The 20,897-nt window shown below is 47.4% G+C and overlaps 1 protein-coding gene across 6 annotated transcripts in view; it reads right to left on the reverse strand.

Moving 5' to 3' along the window:
- Positions 1–20,897, reverse strand: part of FOXN3 (forkhead box N3) — a 458,925-nt gene that overhangs the window by 251,847 nt on the left and 186,181 nt on the right. Inside the window, exon 1 of one of the 6 annotated variants that reach the window (XM_073011251.1) lies at positions 3,352–3,463. The exons of the other annotated variants lie outside the window; for them this stretch is intronic. The gene's annotated coding sequence lies outside the window, so the exon portion shown is untranslated. Of the gene's footprint in view, positions 1–3,351; positions 3,464–20,897 lie in introns of those variants that run through there. 6 annotated transcript variants of the gene reach the window in all.

Raw genomic sequence — 20,897 nt, forward strand, 5'->3', positions numbered from 1 at the left:
AAACAACCGGTAAGAAAATCAAGCATCTACCTAGAAAACAAATGAACAGGCTGGGCATGGTAGCTCATGCCTATAATCTCGCCACTTTGGAAGGCTGAGGCGAGAGGATCACTTAAGCCCAGGGGTTCGAGACCAGCCTGGGCAACATGGCGAAACCCTGTCTCTACGAAAAATACAAAAATTAGCCGGGCATATGCCTGTAGTCTCAGCTACTTGGGAGGCTGGGTGGGAGGACTGCTTGAACCTGGGAAGCTGAGGCTGCAGTGAGCCATGACTGCACCACTGCACTCCAGCCTGAGCAACAGAGCAAAATCCTGTCTCAAAAGTTTTGAAGAAAGAAAGGAAGAATGAAAGGAAAGGAAGAAGGGAAGGTAAGGAAGACGGGAAGGGAAGGGAAAGGGGAAGGGAAGGGAAAGGGGAAGGGAAGGAAGAAGGGAAAGAAGAAGGGAAGGGAAGCAGAAGGGAAGGGAAAGGGAAGGGAGGGGAGGGGAAAGGAAAGGAGGGGGAGGGCAAGGGAGGGGAGGGGAGAGGAATGGAGGAGAGGGGAGGGCAAGCGAAGGGAAGGGCAAGGAAAGGGAAGGGAAGGGAAGTGCAAGGAAGGAGGAGAGGAGAGGAAGAAAGAGAGATGAATGAACATATTTAAAAGCAAAGACATAGGCCTGGCATGGTAGCTCATGCTTGTAATCCCACCACTTTGGGAGGCTGAGGCAGGAGGATCTCCCTTGAGCTCAGAAGTTCAAGACCAGCCTGGCCAACACGGCAAAACACCATCTCTACCAAAAAAATACAAAAATTTGCTGGGTGTGGTGGTGTGTGCCTGTAGTCCCAGCTACTTGGGAGGCTGAGGTGTGAGGATCACTTGAACCCAGGAGGTTGAGACTCACTGCACTCTAGCCTGGGCAACAGAGGGAGACCTTGTCACAAAACAATAAATAAAATTAAAAAGGCAAAGACGTGACCCTTCTATGTCTCTTAAATGTTCATTAACACTACATCTAAAACAACTGCCGCTTCAGCTGGGGAAGCTCTATTAGGGAATTGTAGAAGGCATAATCCTGGGAACTAACCAACCAGCCAAGGGTGCCAGTGAATTAGAGCACCTTCCCTCTTCCAAAAGGTAGAACCTGCTAGACGCAAGGCCTAAGGGGGAGCTGTCATGAGAGGCCCAACTGTTTTGTGTTTTGTTTTGTTTTGTTTTGTTTGAGACAGAGTCTCACTCTGTTGCCCAGGCTGGAGTGCAGTGGTGCGATCTCGGCTCACTGCAACCTCTGTCTCCCGGGTTCAAGCGATTCTCCTGCCTCAGCCTCCCAAGTAGCTGGGACTACCGGCGTGCACCACCATGACTGGCTAATTTTTGTATTTTTAGTAAGACGGGGTTTCACCATGTTGGCCAGGATGGTCTCGATCTCTTGATCTCATGATCCACCCACCTCGGCCTCCCAAAGTGCTGGGGTTCACTCACAGGGAGTATTTCTTTCTGTCAAATATGGAGGTTACCCTGACACATTTCAGAGAAAAAACAAGCTAGCATCTTTAGGCTTGGGGATACAACAAAGTCTGGTCTGATCCTGGCTTTAACTTCTTTATGAACGAATTACAGCACCACTTGTATTTCTTAAAAGTTTCCTCAGATCCCATCAGAAAATTTTCTGATGACCAGCAAATGCCCACAGTAGAGTATAAAAAAGAACTACCCAGCCACTGAAGTCAACTTTAGCTCTAAATGAAAGTTTTATGTCTCCTGAGCTTCCAAACAGGAAAATTATATCATGGCTGACAGTAAAGTAATTTAATTGCACTGTTGCTATGACAACATGCTGCTCTCTTTCTTTTTAATTTGCTTATTTGTCAGTAGCTTCCCAGAGGAACTAACACGCTATTCTCCATGTTTCCTTTTGTTTTAAGCAAACACTGCCAGCAATATGGTTTTAGGAGAAAAAGTGGCATTGTCACGGAGAGAGGGTTATGGGAGTTCAGTACCCTTGGATCGTGTGTGCTCTTTGTGCTGGGACCCTGTACTCTCCAACCGCTCACTGCATCCCTATAAATCCCGCATTTTATAGCAACAGTGTAAAGAGCTGCTGATCACTACAGTTCCATGTAAAAACAAAACAAAACTAAACAAAAAAAAACAGTTCCCAGAAACCACAGCTGAGGAGTTTTCCATTATTATACTCTAACTACAGATTTCGCCAAATCTTTTTTTCCTCCTGTTTTAGAGGGAAAAAAAAATCTGGATCATGTGAGTTGCAGTTAAGCAAACATTTTTAATCTGCTGCCAACAAGGCTGCTCCACCAGATACGCAAATAGTTATTCACTGGTGACCTCCTTACAACTTTTCTCTACACACACACACACACACACACACACCCTCTTTTGTTTTTATGACTTGCTGTCTTTTGTTACCCTTTTTATTTTTTAACGGAGAAAATGAGGCAAGAAAGCTTAGTTTCTCGCCTAGTAAACAGAAGGTCTCCAAATAACTGACAAAGACATTACTGGCCCAGCTCTGAACAGATGTTCGATGCGAACTTTAAAAAGTTAAGAAATCCTCCCAGAGCGGAGCAGGGCAGTCGCAAGTTTGGGGGGCCGGGTCACCCCCACCCAGCACGCGCGCGCGCGCACGCACGCGCTTCACTCTCGTCTACTGTACTTGTCAAAAACATTTCAAGGGGACCTGCGGGAGTGGCGATTGGCTGCATCCCGCGTCAATCAGCGGCGTTGCCGGGCAACGGGGGAAACTGCTCTTCTCCCCGTATACAGGGCAATTGGGAGCTCGCATACCTTCACTGCCGGTCAGATGTCATAAACCTTTTATTGGCCGCACCGCGGCGAGCCTCGAAAACAAATCAATAAAAGCCCGCCGTCCCCCAACTTATCCACGGCCCAAAGAGGGTTTCAAAGAGGGCCGGGATGAGGGGGGTCGGGCCTCGGGGTCTCCGGAGACGTTCGTTGCCTGTGCCAAGTCTGCACAGTTTGGGGGGGAGGGATCTTTGTTAGGAGCCTGTTTCTCATCTTGGGGTCTCCACTTGATCGGAACCCCCTCCCTGGCCCGGAACGGCAGGGACCCCGTCCTCCGCAGACAATACCAACTCTGTTCCTTGCGGGCTTTTCGGAAACCGAGGCACCGGAAAGCAGCACGCACGTCGGGGCAGGAAACTCTTCGGACCCGGCAACTTCCCGGCTAGGGGGCTCCCGGGGCCCCCACCCGACCCTCCCCCCAGGACCTGCGGAGTCCCTCGTTTTCCGAGAGCGGCGAGGTAGTCTCCAGGACCGTCTCGGACGCGCCTCCCGCCCCGGGTGCCCCCCGAGCCCACGCGGGAGCCTGCGGGAGCGAGGCGCAAACTCACCTGGCCGGAGCGGGGCACGGGGGCGCGGGGGAGCCGCTGCCCTTCAGCGGGAGCCGACAAACTTTCGCGGGCGCCCGGCGGGCATCGCTCGGTGGCCCCGCTAAGGACGCGCGGGCGCGGCGCGGCGAGCCCGGGGCGGCGGGCGGCGGGGGGCGGCCGCGGGCGCGGGCGGCAGGGGCGCGGGGGTCGCGGCGCGGCATGGGACCTGCGGCGTCCGCCGGGCGCGCCGCGCGTCCTCCCGCCGGCCCCGCCGCTCTCCCCGCCCCGTCCCGCCTCCCGCTCGCCTCCGCCGCGGCGCGTCGGGCCGGGGCGCGCCGAGCGGCGAGAAATTGTTTCCACTGCAAACAAAAAAAGGCGACACATGACCAGGCAGGAGGAGGGGAAGCGCGGGGAGGGAGGAGGGCGGAGGGAGGGACAGAGCGGAGGGCGGAGGGAGCCGGAGAAAGGGAAAACGTGGGCCTGGCCGCCAGCGGCCTGGGGCGCGGGGCACGGACCCGCCGGGGCGGACCCTGCCCACGCCCCCCGCACCCACCAGGACGCAGCCAGGGCCGAGGCTGGGGCTGGGCCGCGCGGCCTCGCCTCCTGGGCCCCGCGGGGCGGGGGTGACTGGCGTGGGTCCCGCGACCCGGGGCGGCAGCGACCGTGGGCGGTGGGGCAGGTGGGGCAGGCGGCGCGTGCCCTGTCCCCTCCCCGGGCTCCGGCCACACGAGCGGGCCGGCGCTGCGCTGCTGGCAACGTGTCGCGGGAACGCTCCTACCCCATCTGCATGCCTTACATGGCTCGAAAGTAAAAATAAAAAGAATTACGATGCGGGCGAGGCTTGTGGGGGTGAGAAGAGGAGATTCCGCTTCTCCCCAGTGCTGCGTCCTGATAGGACCCCCAGGGCCTTCTGAGCCCTCTCCCAGCGACCAGCTAGTGTCCCGGAGGTAGGCACCGCAGTGTCCCACCCAGGTGGCCGCGTGTCTCCCGAGGGAGGGCCGGTGGCCATTACAAGGCAAGAGGCACGTCCTAAAGGCCACACCGGTCAGGCCTCTCCAGTGGGTTGTGCGGAATGTCCTGGCCGGCCTAGAGCGAAAACAGGTCTCATTTCCATCTCAGTTTGAGCTCTCAGGAACCAGACTGACCATTCCCAAGCCACCCAGCGAAATGGTGCAGCCACCACTCTAAGTCTCTAGGCACCTCCAAATAATAGCACCCACTGCCAAAGCCACACCAACCAGCCGCCTTAGGAGAGGATGAGAGGAGAGAGTCCAACAGGACACCCTGGTGGTGACAAAAATAAAAATGTGATTGCACATTACTCCTAGGTAGTGAAATCAGTTGGTTCCTCTGCAGAAGAGAAGCCCAGGGCACCCTTCCTGCCACCCCGTCCTGAGGCAATGGACAGGACATTGTGAGCTGTCTGAAAACTACAGAAAAGCCAGCGAGTAGACCTGGAGAAAGCTTTCTAGCGTGCAGTACTTTTAAACCTAGCCAAAAGGAGGGACTAAGGGAAACACCAGCTAGGCTTCTGAAAATTTTTTCTATCTCAAAAAGTAGACCCCCCATCTGAGAATCATTACCCCTAACAGAAGTTCAAGATGGCAGGTCACAAGTCTTCAGCAAAGATGTGCCTTTCAGACTCACAGGAGACCTTACCTCTTCCAAGTAGTGCGGCATCTCCCCATCAGGAGACAGTTCAGAGGTGGAAGCCCAGGGGTAGCCTGAGGTCATCCAGCCCCACCACTTTGATTACTGAGCACCTGATGCCACCTACCCAAAGTCACTAAGCAAAAGGCACAAGGTGGCAGAGACAGGTCAGATGATCTCTGAAGTCTTATGCCAGAGATTCTCAGGGTTAGAAGTGGTAACAAAGCCAGGTTGAGACAATGTGTACCCTGCTCTCCTGTAGCTCTGGCTAATGCAGGTCCCGCCCCTCCATCAGCATGTCAGTTGAGGGCGGCTTATTCTCCTCCAGAGGAACCAAGGCCAGAGACCTTTGTCCAAGCCCTTGATGGCCTAAAGAGGATGAAATCGCCCCTTACATCTTCCTCTTCATCCCCAGCCCCCAAACCACCCCCCAAGTCCCCCAACCACACTCACACAATAGCCAGAAAATGAAGTAGAGGTGGCATCTTATTTTCACCTGCTCCAGTCCCCTCCTGCTTTCTCAGAGTTCAAAAAGAGGGGATGTGAGCCGAAGGTGATTGCACATGGAATATGTCATTCCATATGTGTTTTTGCTTCTTGCATTCTCAAACACATTTCTTAACTTCTCTCTCCCATTACAGTTGCAGCAAGAGATGTGAGAAGGTGTCACCCTGAAGAGGAAGTGGTGGACCAGCCCTGCCTGCTGTGGACAGCAGGGGACACATGTCTGCCTGTCTATCTGAAATGAGGGGAAAAATGCTGAAAGCCAAAGGAGGGTTTAATGTGGCCTTTTCCACCTTCTAATTCCATAGAACCTCAGCTCTGGGACTTGCTTCCTGACCTAGGGTGCTGGGGCCAAATTTGTTTAGGAACAACCCCATTCACAATTCCCCTCATGAACTTTCAGAAAGGACCCTTGCGTCTTAGATCCTGAGAAGTCACAAATAAACAAGCTGAATTGTCTAAACCATTGTCTTGTCTACACTGTTTTACAAACACATTTAACAGCCGAATGGTATGAATGGTATATGCCCCCTAGAAATCACTTTGAGAAACACTTATTTCCTGATTGAGGACTTGATGGGACCATTCTGCAGCCCCATCTGGGCAAGTATCTGGGAGCTGGAAGACCTCAATTCCAGGCTTATCTACCCCCATCAGTGTGGGACCTCAGTTCCTCCTCCAAGGAGAAGAACGCCCCTCCCTTGATGTTTTGTGCATTCTTTTGCTAGATGTTTCTCTGGTCAAGAACATTAATCCCCCTACACACACACTACTGGTTATTAGAGCAGCACGGCTATTCATGGAATAGTTAAGTATAAAACCTGATATGCCCTGCCCAACTTGAGGCAGTACAACTAAGTAGGTGAGCAGATGCAGTCAGGAAGACCTGAGTGACTGCCCAAAATGGGAAGAGTCCGAGGCAGGCCTGGAAAGACAGTCTCCTGGGGAGGGATCCCACAGAGAGACTCGAGTATAAGAGGAAATACGGGGAGGCTGGGCAGGCACATGCCGCTAGGCTGCATGGAACCATATGCCTTTCCTGCTTCCCTCTATAGGTCTGCTCCACTCTCTATCCTGCAGGCTGGCTTCCTCTGCTCACTGATGGCCACACAGGACTGCCAGCAGCAAGCCCTGAGGCCTTCTGACTTTTAGCACCCACCACCTTTGAACTGCCTCAAGTCTTCCATGACATAGTTTAACTTCTCAGGGAAATAGTGAGATTGGCCTAGCCTAAGTCACGTGACTCCCCTCTGGGCGTGGCCCCCCACCCCTCCCGGCTGCTAACAGCAGAGATAAAGGACACGGTGAAACATCTGGGGAAGGGAGGGGAGATGACTTTGGAAGCGGGATATCTAATAAGGGTGGGTTGGTATTTAACCTGTGGAAATGGGGAAGGGGTGTTTTTGACCCGAGCTTCTCACCTCGGGATGCCCATCTGAACCATCCAGAAGCCACATCTAACCAACTAGAGTCTTCTAGGATGGTGCTTTGTTATGTGCCTTTTGAGAAAGCACAAGGGGATGATTCTGCTTACAAACTGATGTTCCAGGAGAAACTGATGGCACAGAATTACCAAATGTGACTTGATTGTAGAAGAGGAGTTCATTTACTGAACAAATATTTGCTGAGTGCCTACCAAGTGCATGGCATTGTGTTAGGTGCCAGAGATAGACAGTCTTTGTCCCTACAGAGCACACAGATTAGTGGGTAAGAGTGCAAGCATATCACCAAACTCCTTGAATAGCAGGGTGAGCAATTTATATGTGTTAAGGTCAGAGGGCAAAGGTGGCTCACTGAATATTTTTGAGCCCAGAAGTTGTACTATCAGAGATATGAATTAAAAAAAAAAAAAAAGACGGATGGGGATGGTGGACCCAAGATGAATTTTGGGAGAGGAAGGGAGAAACTGGAAGATCAAAAACCAGCTGAACAACTCAGAAATCACTGCAATAATTCATACAGAACAGAATGAAGACTTTTTTTTTTATATGTGTTTTTAAAAATTGAGGAAAAAGGCTAAAATAGTGGTTCCCTCTGAATGTTAGAGTTATGGGGTACTTTTTTAGGTGCTTCTTTCATACTTGTCCATATTTTTCCAGTGGTCTACAATAAACACCCATTACATACATACATACATATATATACATTAATTTATTTGACAGGGTCTGGCTCTGTCATCCAGGCTGGAGCACAGTGGTGCAATTATAACTCACAGCAGCCTCGAACTCCTATGCTCAAACAATCCTCCTTCCTCAGCCTCTAAGTAGCCAGAACTACAGACGCATGCCACCATGCCAGGCTAATTTCTGTGTAGAGATGGGGTCTCGCTATTTCGCCCAGGTTGGTCTCAAACTCCTGGCCTCAAGCAGTCTTCCTGCTTCGGCCTCCCAAAGTGCTGGGATTACAGGCATGAGCCACCACACCTGGCCCATTACATTTATAATGTTATAAGGGGGTGGGGGGGGTGTCCATTGGAGCAGTGGTTCTCAAACTTGAGTATGCATGGGAATTACCTGAAGGGCTTGTTAAAACACACACTGCAGGCCCCACCCCCCGAGTTTCTGGTTGGGGAGGTGTGGGCTAGGCCCAAGGATGTGAATCTCTCACAAGCTCCCAGATGAGGCTGCTGGTCTGTGGACCCACTTTGAGACCCAGTGAATAAGAGAAGAGACAGTGAGACTGGAAAAAATGAATGCATGAGAGTCTTCAAAGAAAGAACCAAGAGGATTTGTCAAATGATTGAATATGAGAAGAGAAGGGGAGATTATGTTCAAAGATAACTCCTTAATCATGGCTTGACTAAGAGTCTCTTTGAGATAAGGTCTGAGAATACTGTTTGTAAAAAAACTCCTCACGTCCCACTGTGGAAAAGAGAGAGCGCCCCTAGGCTGGAAGACCCCTAACATCTTGGTGTGTGTAAAGTCCTGGTCAAGCATCATTTGAACTTTCTGGTCACCATCTCTTGGGACTTTCCTTTTGTGCCTTCTTGCTGTTTACTTGACAGATTCTGAAGGGTGGAGCCTGGGAAAGGGCTTATTAGAATTTCTCCAGCAGGGAATGGAGCCAGGAGGCTTACTTTAAGAGGGAAGGGGGGTGTGTGGTGAGGGAAAGTACAGCCGAACTGGTAGGGTGAAGTTCATCTGCTCAGGTGCCCTCGCCAAACCTGAGCTTGTCAAGCCTCCTGCTGGAGGCAAAATGGAAATATAGAACCTGTCAACTCCTCTTTGAGCATAAACACAAGTGTGAGCCGATGATCTAGAATCTAGATTTACTCAATTCATTCCGTCAACAAGTATTTATTAAGCACGTAGCTTATGCCTAGTAAAGAGTGGAGGGGACTGGGAAGAGGCCAGGAGAAACAGAAGACATGGCACACCTGCCATCAGGCAGGAGTAGGTCTATGAGCATTTATAAAGCAACCATGAATAAGCAAACACACACATAAAGTCAAATTCCAAGACCAGCAGTGGCGACGCGCAGTGGTTAGATACAGACTAGGTTTGTACTCTGACCTTACCACTTACTAGCAGGCTAACCTCAGTCAAGGTTCTCAACTTCTTTCTATCTACCTAGTTTTCACTTCATAGGGCTGTTGTGAAGATTAAATAAATTAATCTTTGTAAGGAACATAAAACAGGGCTCTGGCACTGAGTGAACGCTATTTTTGTTAAGCCAACAAATCAAAAGGAAAATCTTGACATATTCGACTGCATACCAATTTAGAATTGTGTGTAAAATGAGGGGTCATAAATAAAATTTAAAAACAAATGGCCATGCAGATGACACAGGGTTAATATTTTTAATTTATAAATCTTACAACTCAATGAGAAAAAAAAGTTATCACTCTAACACGAAAAGGGGCAAATTCACAAAAAGAGAAACAAAAATGAGATTATCTCCATGAAAAGATTCTCAATCTGTAAAAATTAAAGAAATGCAAATTAAAGCAATTGTGATGTCTCATTTCATCTATCAAAATGGCAGAGACTTAAAAGAACGAACCATGCCAATGTTGGTTGAAGGCACTGGTGGGAAGTGGTATAACTTTTCAAGAGGACAGTCGCAAAACGAATTAAAATTTAAGTGAGCATGGACAGCCACTGATCCTAAATTTCCAACTTGTAGGAATTTATCCTAGGCAGATCCTATAATAAGAGAGTTAACTTCCCCGCCAGACTGACTACTGGGAAGAGGCAATAAACCCCAGGAAAGCAGGACTCCAGTCTATTAGATTCAGCAGTGCACACCTGGCATTTATGCCTGGCAGAAGACACTCAATAAATATGTATTGAATAAATTAACTGAAGGATGCAACAATGTATTTAGGAAGATTTTGCTGGGACGTTGTTTAAAATCACACAAACTTGGAAATTGCCAAAATAAGAGGCTAGAGGCATATTATTACATTCTATGGGGCACAGTGGGGCCGTGTTCCCTTTGTTTCCTTTCATTTGCATTTTCCAGTAGTTTTAAGTGAGGCTTTCCCTTTTCTGAATCATTTTCACATTCTCAGAGACTGTACGTGTGAAACAATTTGCAAACATTTCATAAAGTAAGAGTTTAGGGGAAAATGAATACGTTGGCAAAGCGTTTCACAAAATTAAAGCATTTTGTGATCTTTTCAATCAGGAGGGACAAAACGATCCCCTTCTGAAAAGCCTGGTGCTCTGAGCAAACAGGAGAACTGCTAAGTACAACAAACATTATATCCTCTGTTCTGAGGTCTATTGTCTGGCCGTGGGAAGGCTTTTGGTTTATAGGTTTTGAATATCAAACTTTCTCTACAAACTCTTATGTAGGCTCCAAGATTCAAGAGTTCAAAATACTCTTGAATTAAGAATTTGTGGGGGAAGGCAGGTGCGGTGGCTGACACCTATAATCTTAACACTTTGGGAGGTCGAGGCTGGGGACTGCTTGAGCCCAGAAGTTCGAGACAGCCTGACAACAGAGGGAGACCTGTGACTCTGCAAAAAAAAAAAAAAAGAGAGAAAAGAAAAAAGACAAATTAGCCAGGCATGGTGGTATGCACTTATAGTCCCAGCTACTCAGGAGGCTGAGGTAGGAGGTTCACCACTGGAGGTTGAGGCTGCAGTGAGCCATGATCATTCCACTAAATATGGTTACAAGTTATTTTTATTTTTCAGATTTGATAGAAAATCTGTGCCCAGCTGAGTTACCCCACATGACTAGAGCTACTAACGCTTCTCCTGCCCCAGGGATATGCATGACGCTTATCTGATACAAGAGGAGACCAACTCTCTGAGTTCTTGAACTCATTTTATCTACAGCTGACTTTTTTTGGTTGTCTTTTCTTCTCTCTTCTCTTCTTTTCTGACAGAGTGTCGCTCTGTAGCCCAGGATGGAGTGTGATAGCGCGATCTTGGTTCACTGCTACCTCTGCCTCCTGGGTCCCGGTTCAAGCAATTCTCCTGCCTCAGCCTCCAGAGTAGCTGGGATTACAGGCACATGCCACCATACCCAGCTAATTTTTTGTATTTTCAGTAGAGACAGGGTTTCACCACGTTGGCCAGGCTGGTCTCGAACTCCTGACCTTGTGATCTACCCATCTCGGCCTCCCAAAGTGCTGGGATTACAGGCATGAGCCACCATGCCCGGCCTGTTTTGTTTTGTTTTTGAGACACAGTCCTGCTCTCTTGCCCAGGCTGGAGTACAGTGGCTCGATCTTGGTTCACCACAACCTCTACCTCCTGGGTTCAAGTGATTCTCCTGTCTCAGCCACCTGAGTAGCTGGGATTACAGGCTTGTGCCACCATGCCCGGCTAATTTTTTTTTTTTAAATAGAGACAGGGTTCACCATGTTGGCCAGGCTGGTCTCGAACTCCTGACCTCAGGTGTTCTACCCACCTCGGCCTCCCAAAGTGCTGGCATTATAGGCGTGAGCCGCCGCGCCCAGTCTACAGCTGATTATTTTTATTCACAGTAGTTGCGTTCTGTAAAGTGCCACAAACACTGAATTAACAAATCCTGAATCATTGCTCCTAGGGGAAATATGGGGTTAGGTTCCTGCGAGCCTCCACTCACAACACTTTCATCAACCAATCAAAACATAATTTTACTGATATATTATCACATCATAATTTTATTGGTATTTATTTTATCTGTGTTTCCATTTAAGAAGCTTTTTGAATATATATTGTTGCTTCATTCACAATGAACTATGCCAAAAGGACGCTTATCTAACACACATTTTATGCATAAGGCACATCACAGCCTTCCTGCACTTAGAAACACTAGATAGCACTACAGCAGTGCTCGGGCTCCGTTTTAAACAGCAAAATCAACAAAAATGCAAAAAATGTGGTACTAAACTGACCACAAAAAGGATACTTGGAAAGCCGAAACAAGCAGGCAGAATGTCGCTCTGTTCAACCTCAGCTGGGAACGTGCACATCGGATGACTCATTTGTACATGTCCATGAGTGACCACAAAAGCATCAGGAGTACTGATTTTTTTTTTTTTTTTTTTTTGGAGACAGGGTCTTGCTCTTGTCACCCAGGCTGGAGTGCACTGCCATCACCTCGGCTCATTGCTATATCTGCCTCCCAGGTCCAAGCGATTCTTCCTGCCTTAGCCTCCTGAGTAGCTGGGATTACAGGCGCCCACCATCACGCCCAGCTAATTTTTTGTATTTTTAGTAGAGGTTTCACCATGTTGGCCAGGCTGGTCTAGAACTCCTGACCTCAGGTGATTCACCCGCCTCGGCCTCCCAAAGTGCTGAGAAGGCATGAGCCACCATTCCCAGCCAGGAGTACTGATTTTGAGATTACAGATAAATTTTAGCAAGAAGGTGAAATAGCAAATACAAAAACTACCAATGATGAGGACTGACTGCATTTAACAAACACCGAAATAGCACTTAACTGGGTGCCAGACAGTGTTCTAAAGCTCTGAAAGTATTCACTCATTTCAGCCTCACATTAATCATGTGAAGTAGGTACTATTATTATCCCCATTTTATCAATGGGGAGTCTGAGGCACAGAGAGGTTTGGCCACTTGCTCATCATCACACAACTGGTAAATGATGGAGTTGGGATTTGAACCCACACAGTGAGTTTGGGAAAGCTTCAGATTAATCCAGAACATTTGGCTTCTTAGAGAACTTCTCAGGGGCCCAGGACATGAAGGATGGGACCAGTGGGGCTCAAGGGAGAAAAAACTGTGGCCAAGAAATAGAAGAGGAGGGCCGGGTGCAGTGGCTCATGCCTATAATCCCAGCACTTTGAGAAACTGAGGTGGGTGGATCACTTGAGGTCAGGCGTTCAAGACCAGCCTGGCCAACATGGTGAAACCTCGTTACTAAAAATACAAAAATTAGCCAGGCGCGGTGGTGAGTGCCTGTACTCCCAGTTACTTGGGAGGCTGAGGCAGGAGAAATGCTTGAACCAGGGAGGTGGAGGTTGCAGTGAGCTAAGCTCGTGCCGCTGCACTCCAGCCTTGTCAACAGAGTGAGACTCTGTCTCAAAAAAAAAAAAAAAAAAAAAAAAAAAAGCAAAAGGAGGAAGGAAAAGGGGACTTTTCTTTTTCTTTTCCTTTTTTTTTTTTTTTTTTTTTTGAGACGGAGTCTTGCTCTGTTGCCCAGGCTAGAGTGCAGTGGTGCAATCTTGGCTCACTGCTGCAACCTCTCTCTCCTGGGTTAAAGCGATTCTCCTGCCTCAGCATCCCAAGTAGGTGGGATTACAGGCATGCGCCACTGTGCTCGGCTAATTTTTTTTATTATTATTATTCTTAGTAGAGATGAGGTTTCACCATCTTGGCCAGGCTGGTCTCCAGCTCCTAGACCTTGTGATCCACCCGCCTCCGACGCCCAAAGTGCTAGGATTACAAGAGTGAGCCACTGTGCCGGGCCGGGTCTTTTTAACTGAATGAAAAGGCACCACTTGCAAAAACTCAAAGTTCAGCTTCTATGTCATAATCAACAAAGTATGGTGTATCTTTGTAATAAAAAATAAATCAACTAGATACTGAACGTCACCAACAGACGGTAAGTGCCTTGAGGGGCAAGGGACTCTGTTTTCTCTTCTGCTCATAGCACAAGGCACAAATATTGATCACTTAACAGGAAAAAAAAAAAAGTTTCCTTTTTATCCCTCTCTCAAGCTGGCATCTACTACCTCTACAGATCAAAGAAAAGTAGCCTCATCAACATTTTCCTCCTCCAAAGTTTTTAAGAGATTTTATTGTTTTCCTCTCTTTAGTGAGTACACCAAGTACCATAGTCTCATGGGTTTCGCTGGCTAAGTCTGCCAAAGTCTTATCCACGCCAAGAAATAACTTCTCTCGTTTTACTTTTTCAGAGGGGTGTGAAAGAAAACAATTGATTCTTCTCTCTAGGATAGTCTTTTTAAAACAAAGTAAGAGTTACAAATTTGATGAACTCTCTGAGAAACAGAATATAGATGAAATTATTACTAACATATTTCCCCGAAGCACAAAGTTCTTTTTTGGAGATTAGCAATTTATTCCACTCATTACAACAGCCAAACCTGAAGTCTCTTTTCATTGGTTAGTCAAGTTCACCAACCCTTTCTGTTTTGAAATCCTCACTCCTTCCCAAAATAGTGTTATCTTGTGCCTTTAATATTGAGGTTGAGGTGCTGGCAAAAGGTGTCCAGAAATTGTGAGACGTGACTGCATGTGAGTACTCAGTCTTGAAGGGGTTGGGGCTGGAAAGGAAGCAGGCAGGTGAATTGCTAGCTCTATTCTGTGATACGTTCAACAGCACCTCACTTCTCTGCACTCAAAGACATGATTCTGACTGGTTTCAAAGATTTGGCCCCCAAACAACCAGGCGTCCTTTTTAAGTTGGCATTTCTTCCAGAGAGGAATCCTGAACATGTTTCCTCTATGCCTCACACAGCGCCAGGCCAGCTGTCTAACAATATGGGTCCCGGAAGGGGGTGCTGCCCACGTTGGTGACAGCAGCCATGAGTGCCTGTTGCTCACAGCAGACGTCAGAGAGACCTCAGCGCAGGGGTCCGAGTGCCTGGTCAAGGCACCCTGCGCAGGCCTCCACGTCCCACGAGTGCCTGCAGAGGCTACCTGAGGACCAAGGTGGGCATGCCACAGTGTCCTGGACTTCCGGATGGAGGTCAGTCCCAGGGAGTAAATGGCAGAGCTCTCCGGAGGCTGCGCAGGCCAGGTTCAATGGGAGGGATGAACTTCATGACATCCGTTCCAAAGAAATCCCACCTGCTACTGGCATGCCTAGGCTTGTCTTCCCCACATACCAGCCTCCCAGGCATGTCTCCAAGGGCTCAGGGAGGAGGCAGCTGCAACAGTTCGCTTTCTCTTAATGATTTGGAGTGGGGAGGCACCGAGATGGGGAAGAAGTAATGACCATTCCCGGTGATCCTGGACCTCCGCGTTGGCTGCGATCTTGAAAAGTCATGCTGTCTACCCCTTTGTAGAAACAATGCGGTTTTCTTTGTCCCTGGAAATCTGGCCTCATGGATTTATTTGCTGTAGCAAGTTTCTTTACCCTCATCACACCGATGTTCAGAATCGAAACAGTTCAAACCTACCCTGAAACATCCTTCTCCCTCCAAATTCCAGTGACATCCTCGGCCTAAAACGCTTGGCACCATGTGGGAGACTGGCTCCGCCGCCTCACAAGTCCCCTGCTTGCTTTTTGCTTTTGAGTAGCTTGAATATCAAACCAAATACAAAGGAAACATACCCAGGAGTTGCTGGAAAAAGCTCATTTCATCCACCTCATTCCCTCATTCTCTCTGGCAGACACAACTGATTTTTTTTTAAGCCTGAAAAACTTCTCATTTAACCTTGGGGTGCAAAAGGCATGTGAAGTGGGAGAGCTCCTGCCTGGACCAGCGCAGGGTTAGCCAGGGAAGGATTCAATGAAATACAAAAGCCAACACAGACCTGAAGGGGAACAGGCGGCCCCAGCAACAACTGCCAAACTGTCATTTTGCTCCGCGGCTGAACAGAAGGCTCGAGTAATGACAACCACAAAACTCATTTAAAGTCTGAAAAGGTGACTAATGAGCTCATTCATACTGGCTATAAATTATTCACTATAACACTGATCCCACTCAAGACAAACAGTAAAGTAAACTTTAAACACAGACATCGCTGGCCTTCCAAAGTGGAACAAGTTGTGTCTGTAAAAGTTTTCACAATGAGAGAGATACTTGTCTCTCCCTTGTCTATTGTCACATTCATTCTTCTGTTTACTTTTTTTTTTACTGCCTTTAATCAAGTTTAAGCAGACACAGCTGTTACACATTTATTTCTCTGTTGAGTTTTTTTCCATTAGTTATTACGAGCAATCATGATGCTCTAAAAATAGCAGCAAATTATATTCTCTAGAAATTGAAGGCTGACCTTAAAATGAAGCCCAGGTCTTCAGAAAGAATATTCATATGCACATGTTGGATAAATGACAACAATGCACAAAGGCAAAATAAAAGTACAAAGCGTTTTCCACTCTTTGAGAGGTTTTCGATTTGATTCCAAATTTCCTTTGGTTCTGATGGAAACAGGTTGCTTCAAAACCTTACCGTACAGAACCTGCATCCAGTGGTCATAATTCCAGTTTGAAGGATTTTCCTTCAAACTTACAATCTTAAGCCAATCAAAGAAGAAATGTTTCATTTAGGCTTTTTCAGCACAGATAAACACAGCAGCAGGTTGTTGAAAACCCAGCACATTGCTGCAGACTACTTTCAGTTTCCTGTTTAATATTAAATAAAGAATTTTAGCTCTTCTGTTTTTATAAACTGTGCTATTTGCTACTACTGTCGCTACTAAAAGCATTATGACTGGGTGGATAAGTAGTCCTATGATTTTCAAGCCTTCTTTTTCTTTAATCTTAGTATCTATTTGGAAGACATCGTGAGAGTTAAGACTTTAAAATCTGTTTAATTGATTTTTTATTTTAAAAAGGCCCCATATAAGTACTCGCATTAGCTCTTAGATTGCTGAATATTACATATTTTTAAACCGCTTTGAATACTTTGAAAAGGGCCACAGAAAACACTCATCTTAAAATACCACCAGATGGAGATTCTGCCTAACCAAAAGTTAAAGCAGAAAAGTTTAAAGTTGAGTTGTGCCCTGCACACACCTTGAGATTGTAAGGGTGAAATTAATGGTCTTGGGCAGGGGATCTTGGTAAAGGCATGATAAATCATGCATGGTAGGCAAATTAAGACCCAGACTCTGACTTGAACCTGTGACTGCGCCAAACTCCATCTCCATTTAAGGAAAATCTTTCATATGGTTTTCAGTTTCTTGCACATGAGCTAAAGGCCTGTCCAGCCATTTCTGTTGTCTGAAATGCAAAGCAACCTTTTTTTTTTTAAGTAGAGAAAGAGGAGTCCTGAAATATTTATAGGAAAGTGCTTTGCCACCTACCGACAGCAACGTGGTTGGTCTCCATGTGTTTAGCACGTTTTTTTGTTTCTTTGAGACAGAGGCTCGCTCTCCCAGGCTGGATGGAGTGCAGTGGTATGATTTCGGCTCACTGCAACCTCTTCAGCTTCACTTGAACCGGGTTCAAGTGATTCTCCTGCCTCAGGCTCCCAAGCAGCTGGGATGACAGGTGCCCACCACCACACCCAGCTAATTTTTGTATTTTTGGTAGAGACAGGGTTTTACCATGTTGGCCAGGCTGGTCTTGAACTCCTGACCTCAGGTGATCTGCCCACCTTGGCCTTCCAAAGTACTGTGATTACAGGCATGGGCCACTGCGCCTGGCCAGCACGTTTTTTTATCCATGTTTCTGTAGCTAGTCAAAAGTCATTCTTTTTGGTCCTCTGTGCAAGAGTTCTTGTAGCTGTTTTTGTTTTTTGTTTTGTTTTGATAGGTTTTTTTTTTTAGAGCAGTTTAAGATTCACAGCAAACTTGAGTAGGAGGTACAGAGATTTCTCATTACTCCCTGCCCCAACACAAGCATAGTGCTGTTGTTGTTGTTTTGAGATGGAATTTCACTCCTGTTGCCCAGGCTGGAGTGCAATGGCACAATCTCGGCTCACTGCAACCTCCACCTCCTGGGTTCAAGCAATTCTCCTGCCTCAGTCTCCCGAGTAGCTTGGATTACAGGCGCCCACCACCACATCTGGCTAATTTTTGTATTTTTAGTAGAGACAGAGTTTCACGATGTTGGTCAGGCTGGTCTCAAACTCTTGACTCAGGTGATCTGCCCACCTCGGCCTCCCAAAGTGCTGGGATTTGAGGCGTGAGCCATTACACCCGGCTGTGTTGTTGTTTTTTATAATCAAACAATATGTGATGTAAAAACCCAATTCCAACCAAAGAAATAGGAAAATCATAAAGAGCGTCGCATTCCCGTCTCTGCTGCTCCACAGCTTGCCACTAACTGGATCCCTGTCACCTCTCTGTGGAAGGGTGTAAAGGAAATATTGGTTTGAAACCAAGCCAAATGACCCATCTTTTCCTAGCAACGTGGAGAGGCAGAGTCCACCTCTCCATTTATGGGTGGGAAACCTGGAATGTCCAGTGACCGCCCTAACACCACCCTGCTCCTAATCTTCCTAAGAAGGACAAAAGGTGATGTCAATTTTGCCTTGAGGACATTCAAGGAGCTTAAACAACAGGAGTCAAAACAATGAACACCAAGTACCCAATGACTACAATCCAAAGGATTATAAAACATGCATAACAACAAAAGCTTCCTGCAGGCCAGGCACCATGCCAAGAGCTTTACCTGCATTATTTATTCTATCCTTCCACCAGCCTTACAGGATAGGTGCTGTCATCCTCATTTACAGATGAGGACACCAAGGCTTCCAGAAGCCAACTCATTTGCCAGTGAGAGGCAGACTTAAGACCGCCATGTCTCTTTGGCCTGCACAGCCCACCGCCTTGGCCACTACTCTCACCTATCTATTGCTATTCTCCAAGATCTCATTTCCAAGATCACAGAATGTAACTTTCTGCTGGTCGTCTACCTCTTAGGCTCCTTCTTCACAGTTTTGGTTTTTTGGGGAGGGAGTTTTTGTTTTGTTTTTGGCATTTGTTTGGTTTGAGTTTTGCATCGCATTTTTCATTTTCTTTTTCTTTATTTAGAGACGGGGCAGAGGGGTCTCACTACATTGCCCAGGTTGGTCTCGAATTGCTGGGCTCAAGCGATCTTCCTGCCTTGACCTCGCAAAGTCCTGGGATTACAGGCATGAGCCAATGAGCACCTGGCCTGCACAGTATTTTTCAAGGGCTACTAATCATAGTCACCCTTTCTACCCTCACCATTACCTACAGATGCTCACATAGAAACAGACACATTTGGCTGGGCACAGTGGCTCACACCTGTAATCCTTTGGGAGGCTGAGGCAGGGTGGGTCACCTAAGGTCAGGAGTTCGAGACCAGCCTGACCAACATGGCAAAACCCCATCTCTACTAAAAATACAGACATTGCCAGGCACAGTGACTCATGCCTGTAATCCCAGCACTTTGGGAGGCCAAGGCGAGCAGGTCACAAGCTCAGGAGTTCAAGACTACCCTGGCCAATATGGTGAAACCCGTCTCTATTAAAAATACAAAAATTAGTTGGGCGTGGTGGCGTGTGCTTGTAGTCCCAGCTACTGAGGAGGCTGAGGCAGAAGAATCACTTGAACCCAGGAGGCCAAGGCTGCAGTGAGCTGAGATTGTGCCACTGCACTCCAGCCTGGGTGACTGAGCGAGACTTCGTCTCAAATAAATAAATAAATAATACAAAAACTAGGCTGGGTGCGGTGGCTCACGCCTATGATCCCAGCACTTTAGGAGGCTGAGGCGGACAGATCACAAGGTCAGGAGTTTACCACCAGGCTGGCCAACATGGTGAAACTCCGACTCCACTAAAAACACAAAAAATTAGCCAGGCATGGTGGCAGGCGCCTGTAATCTCAGCTATTCAGGAGGCTGAGGCAGGAGAATCGCTTGAACCCAGGAGGCAAGGTGGCAGTGAGCCAATATGGCCCCACTGCACTCCAGCCTGGGTAACAAACAGAGTGAGACTCTGTCCCAATAAATAAATAAATAAATAAATAAATAAATAATTTTAAAAATGAGCTGGGGATGGTGGCAGGCGCCTACAATTCCAGCTACTCAGGAGGTAAGGCAGGAGAATTGCTTGAACCCAAGAGGCGAGGTGGCAGTGAGCCAAGATGGGGCCACTGCACTCCAGCCTGGGCAACAGAGCAAGACTCTGTCCCAAAAAATAAATAAATAAATAAATAATTAGCTGGGGATGGTGGCAGACGCCTATAATTCCAGCTACTCAGGAGGCTGAGGCAGGAGAATCGCTTCAACCTGGGGGGCGGAGGTTGCAGTGAGCCGATATCACGCCACATCACTCCGGCCTGGGAGACAGAGCGAAACTGTCTCAAAAAAAGAAAAAAAGAAAAGAAAAGAAACAGACATATTCATTAAATGGACAAACATGTCTACAAAACACTGAAATATCCAGGGCAATGGTCACACACCAGTACTGTGCTTTCATCAGAATTTTTTTTTTTTGAGATGGAGTTTCACTCTTGTTGCCCAGGCTGGAGTGCAATGGCCCCATCTCAGCACACTGCCACCTCCGCCTCCTGAGTTCAAGTGATTCTCCTGCCTCAGCCTCCAGAGTAGCTGGGATTACAGGCACCTGCCACCACACTCGGCTAATTTTTTTTTATTTTTATTATTTTTTTTTTTATTTTAGAAATGGGGTTTTGCCATGTTGCCTAGGCTGGTCTTGAACTCCTGGGCTCTTGCGATCCACCTGCCTTGGCCTCTCAAAGTGCTGGGATTACAGGCATGAGCTACTGTGCCCAGCCCCATCGGCTAATTTTTTGTATTTTTAGTAAAGACAGGGTTTCACCGTGTTGGCGGGGTGGTCTTGAACTCGTGACCTCAGGTGATCCACCTGCCTCAGCCTCTCAAACTGCTGGGATTACAGGCGTGAGCCACCGTACCTGGCCTTATCAGAATCTTAAAACACAAAGGTTTTTTAAGAAGCTCATGATCACTCCAGAGCACAGGCCTGGAACTCCGGGTCCATCTCCATCTCCCATCTGAACCCTTGGGAAGAACAAGCAGCTGTAGAGGTACCTATTTGGCAACTCACAGAATAATCTCCTTTTTCTCCAATCCTCACCCTATCGCCTGCCCCCAACCCACCAAATAAACCTTTTTTGAATGTCCTACTACCACAAGGACAAAAATCTGATCGATTCACTTGAAGGTAATGCTTCCGAAGCACAGACATTTGACAGGAAACCATTTTCAAACTATTTATCTTGTTCTTTGCGCTCCGGTAGTTATTGTCTGCCAATTGAGAAACACCACTGACCACCACACCAGAACTATTTTCCAAAAGCTGTATTAGAGAATTATTATAGTTAAAGGTACAGCTCAACCTTAGTCAATTATGCATATACACTCAACAA

This window comes from Chlorocebus sabaeus, chromosome 24 (assembly GCF_047675955.1).
Source record: "Chlorocebus sabaeus isolate Y175 chromosome 24, mChlSab1.0.hap1, whole genome shotgun sequence".
Lineage (NCBI taxonomy): Eukaryota > Metazoa > Chordata > Mammalia > Primates > Cercopithecidae > Chlorocebus > Chlorocebus sabaeus.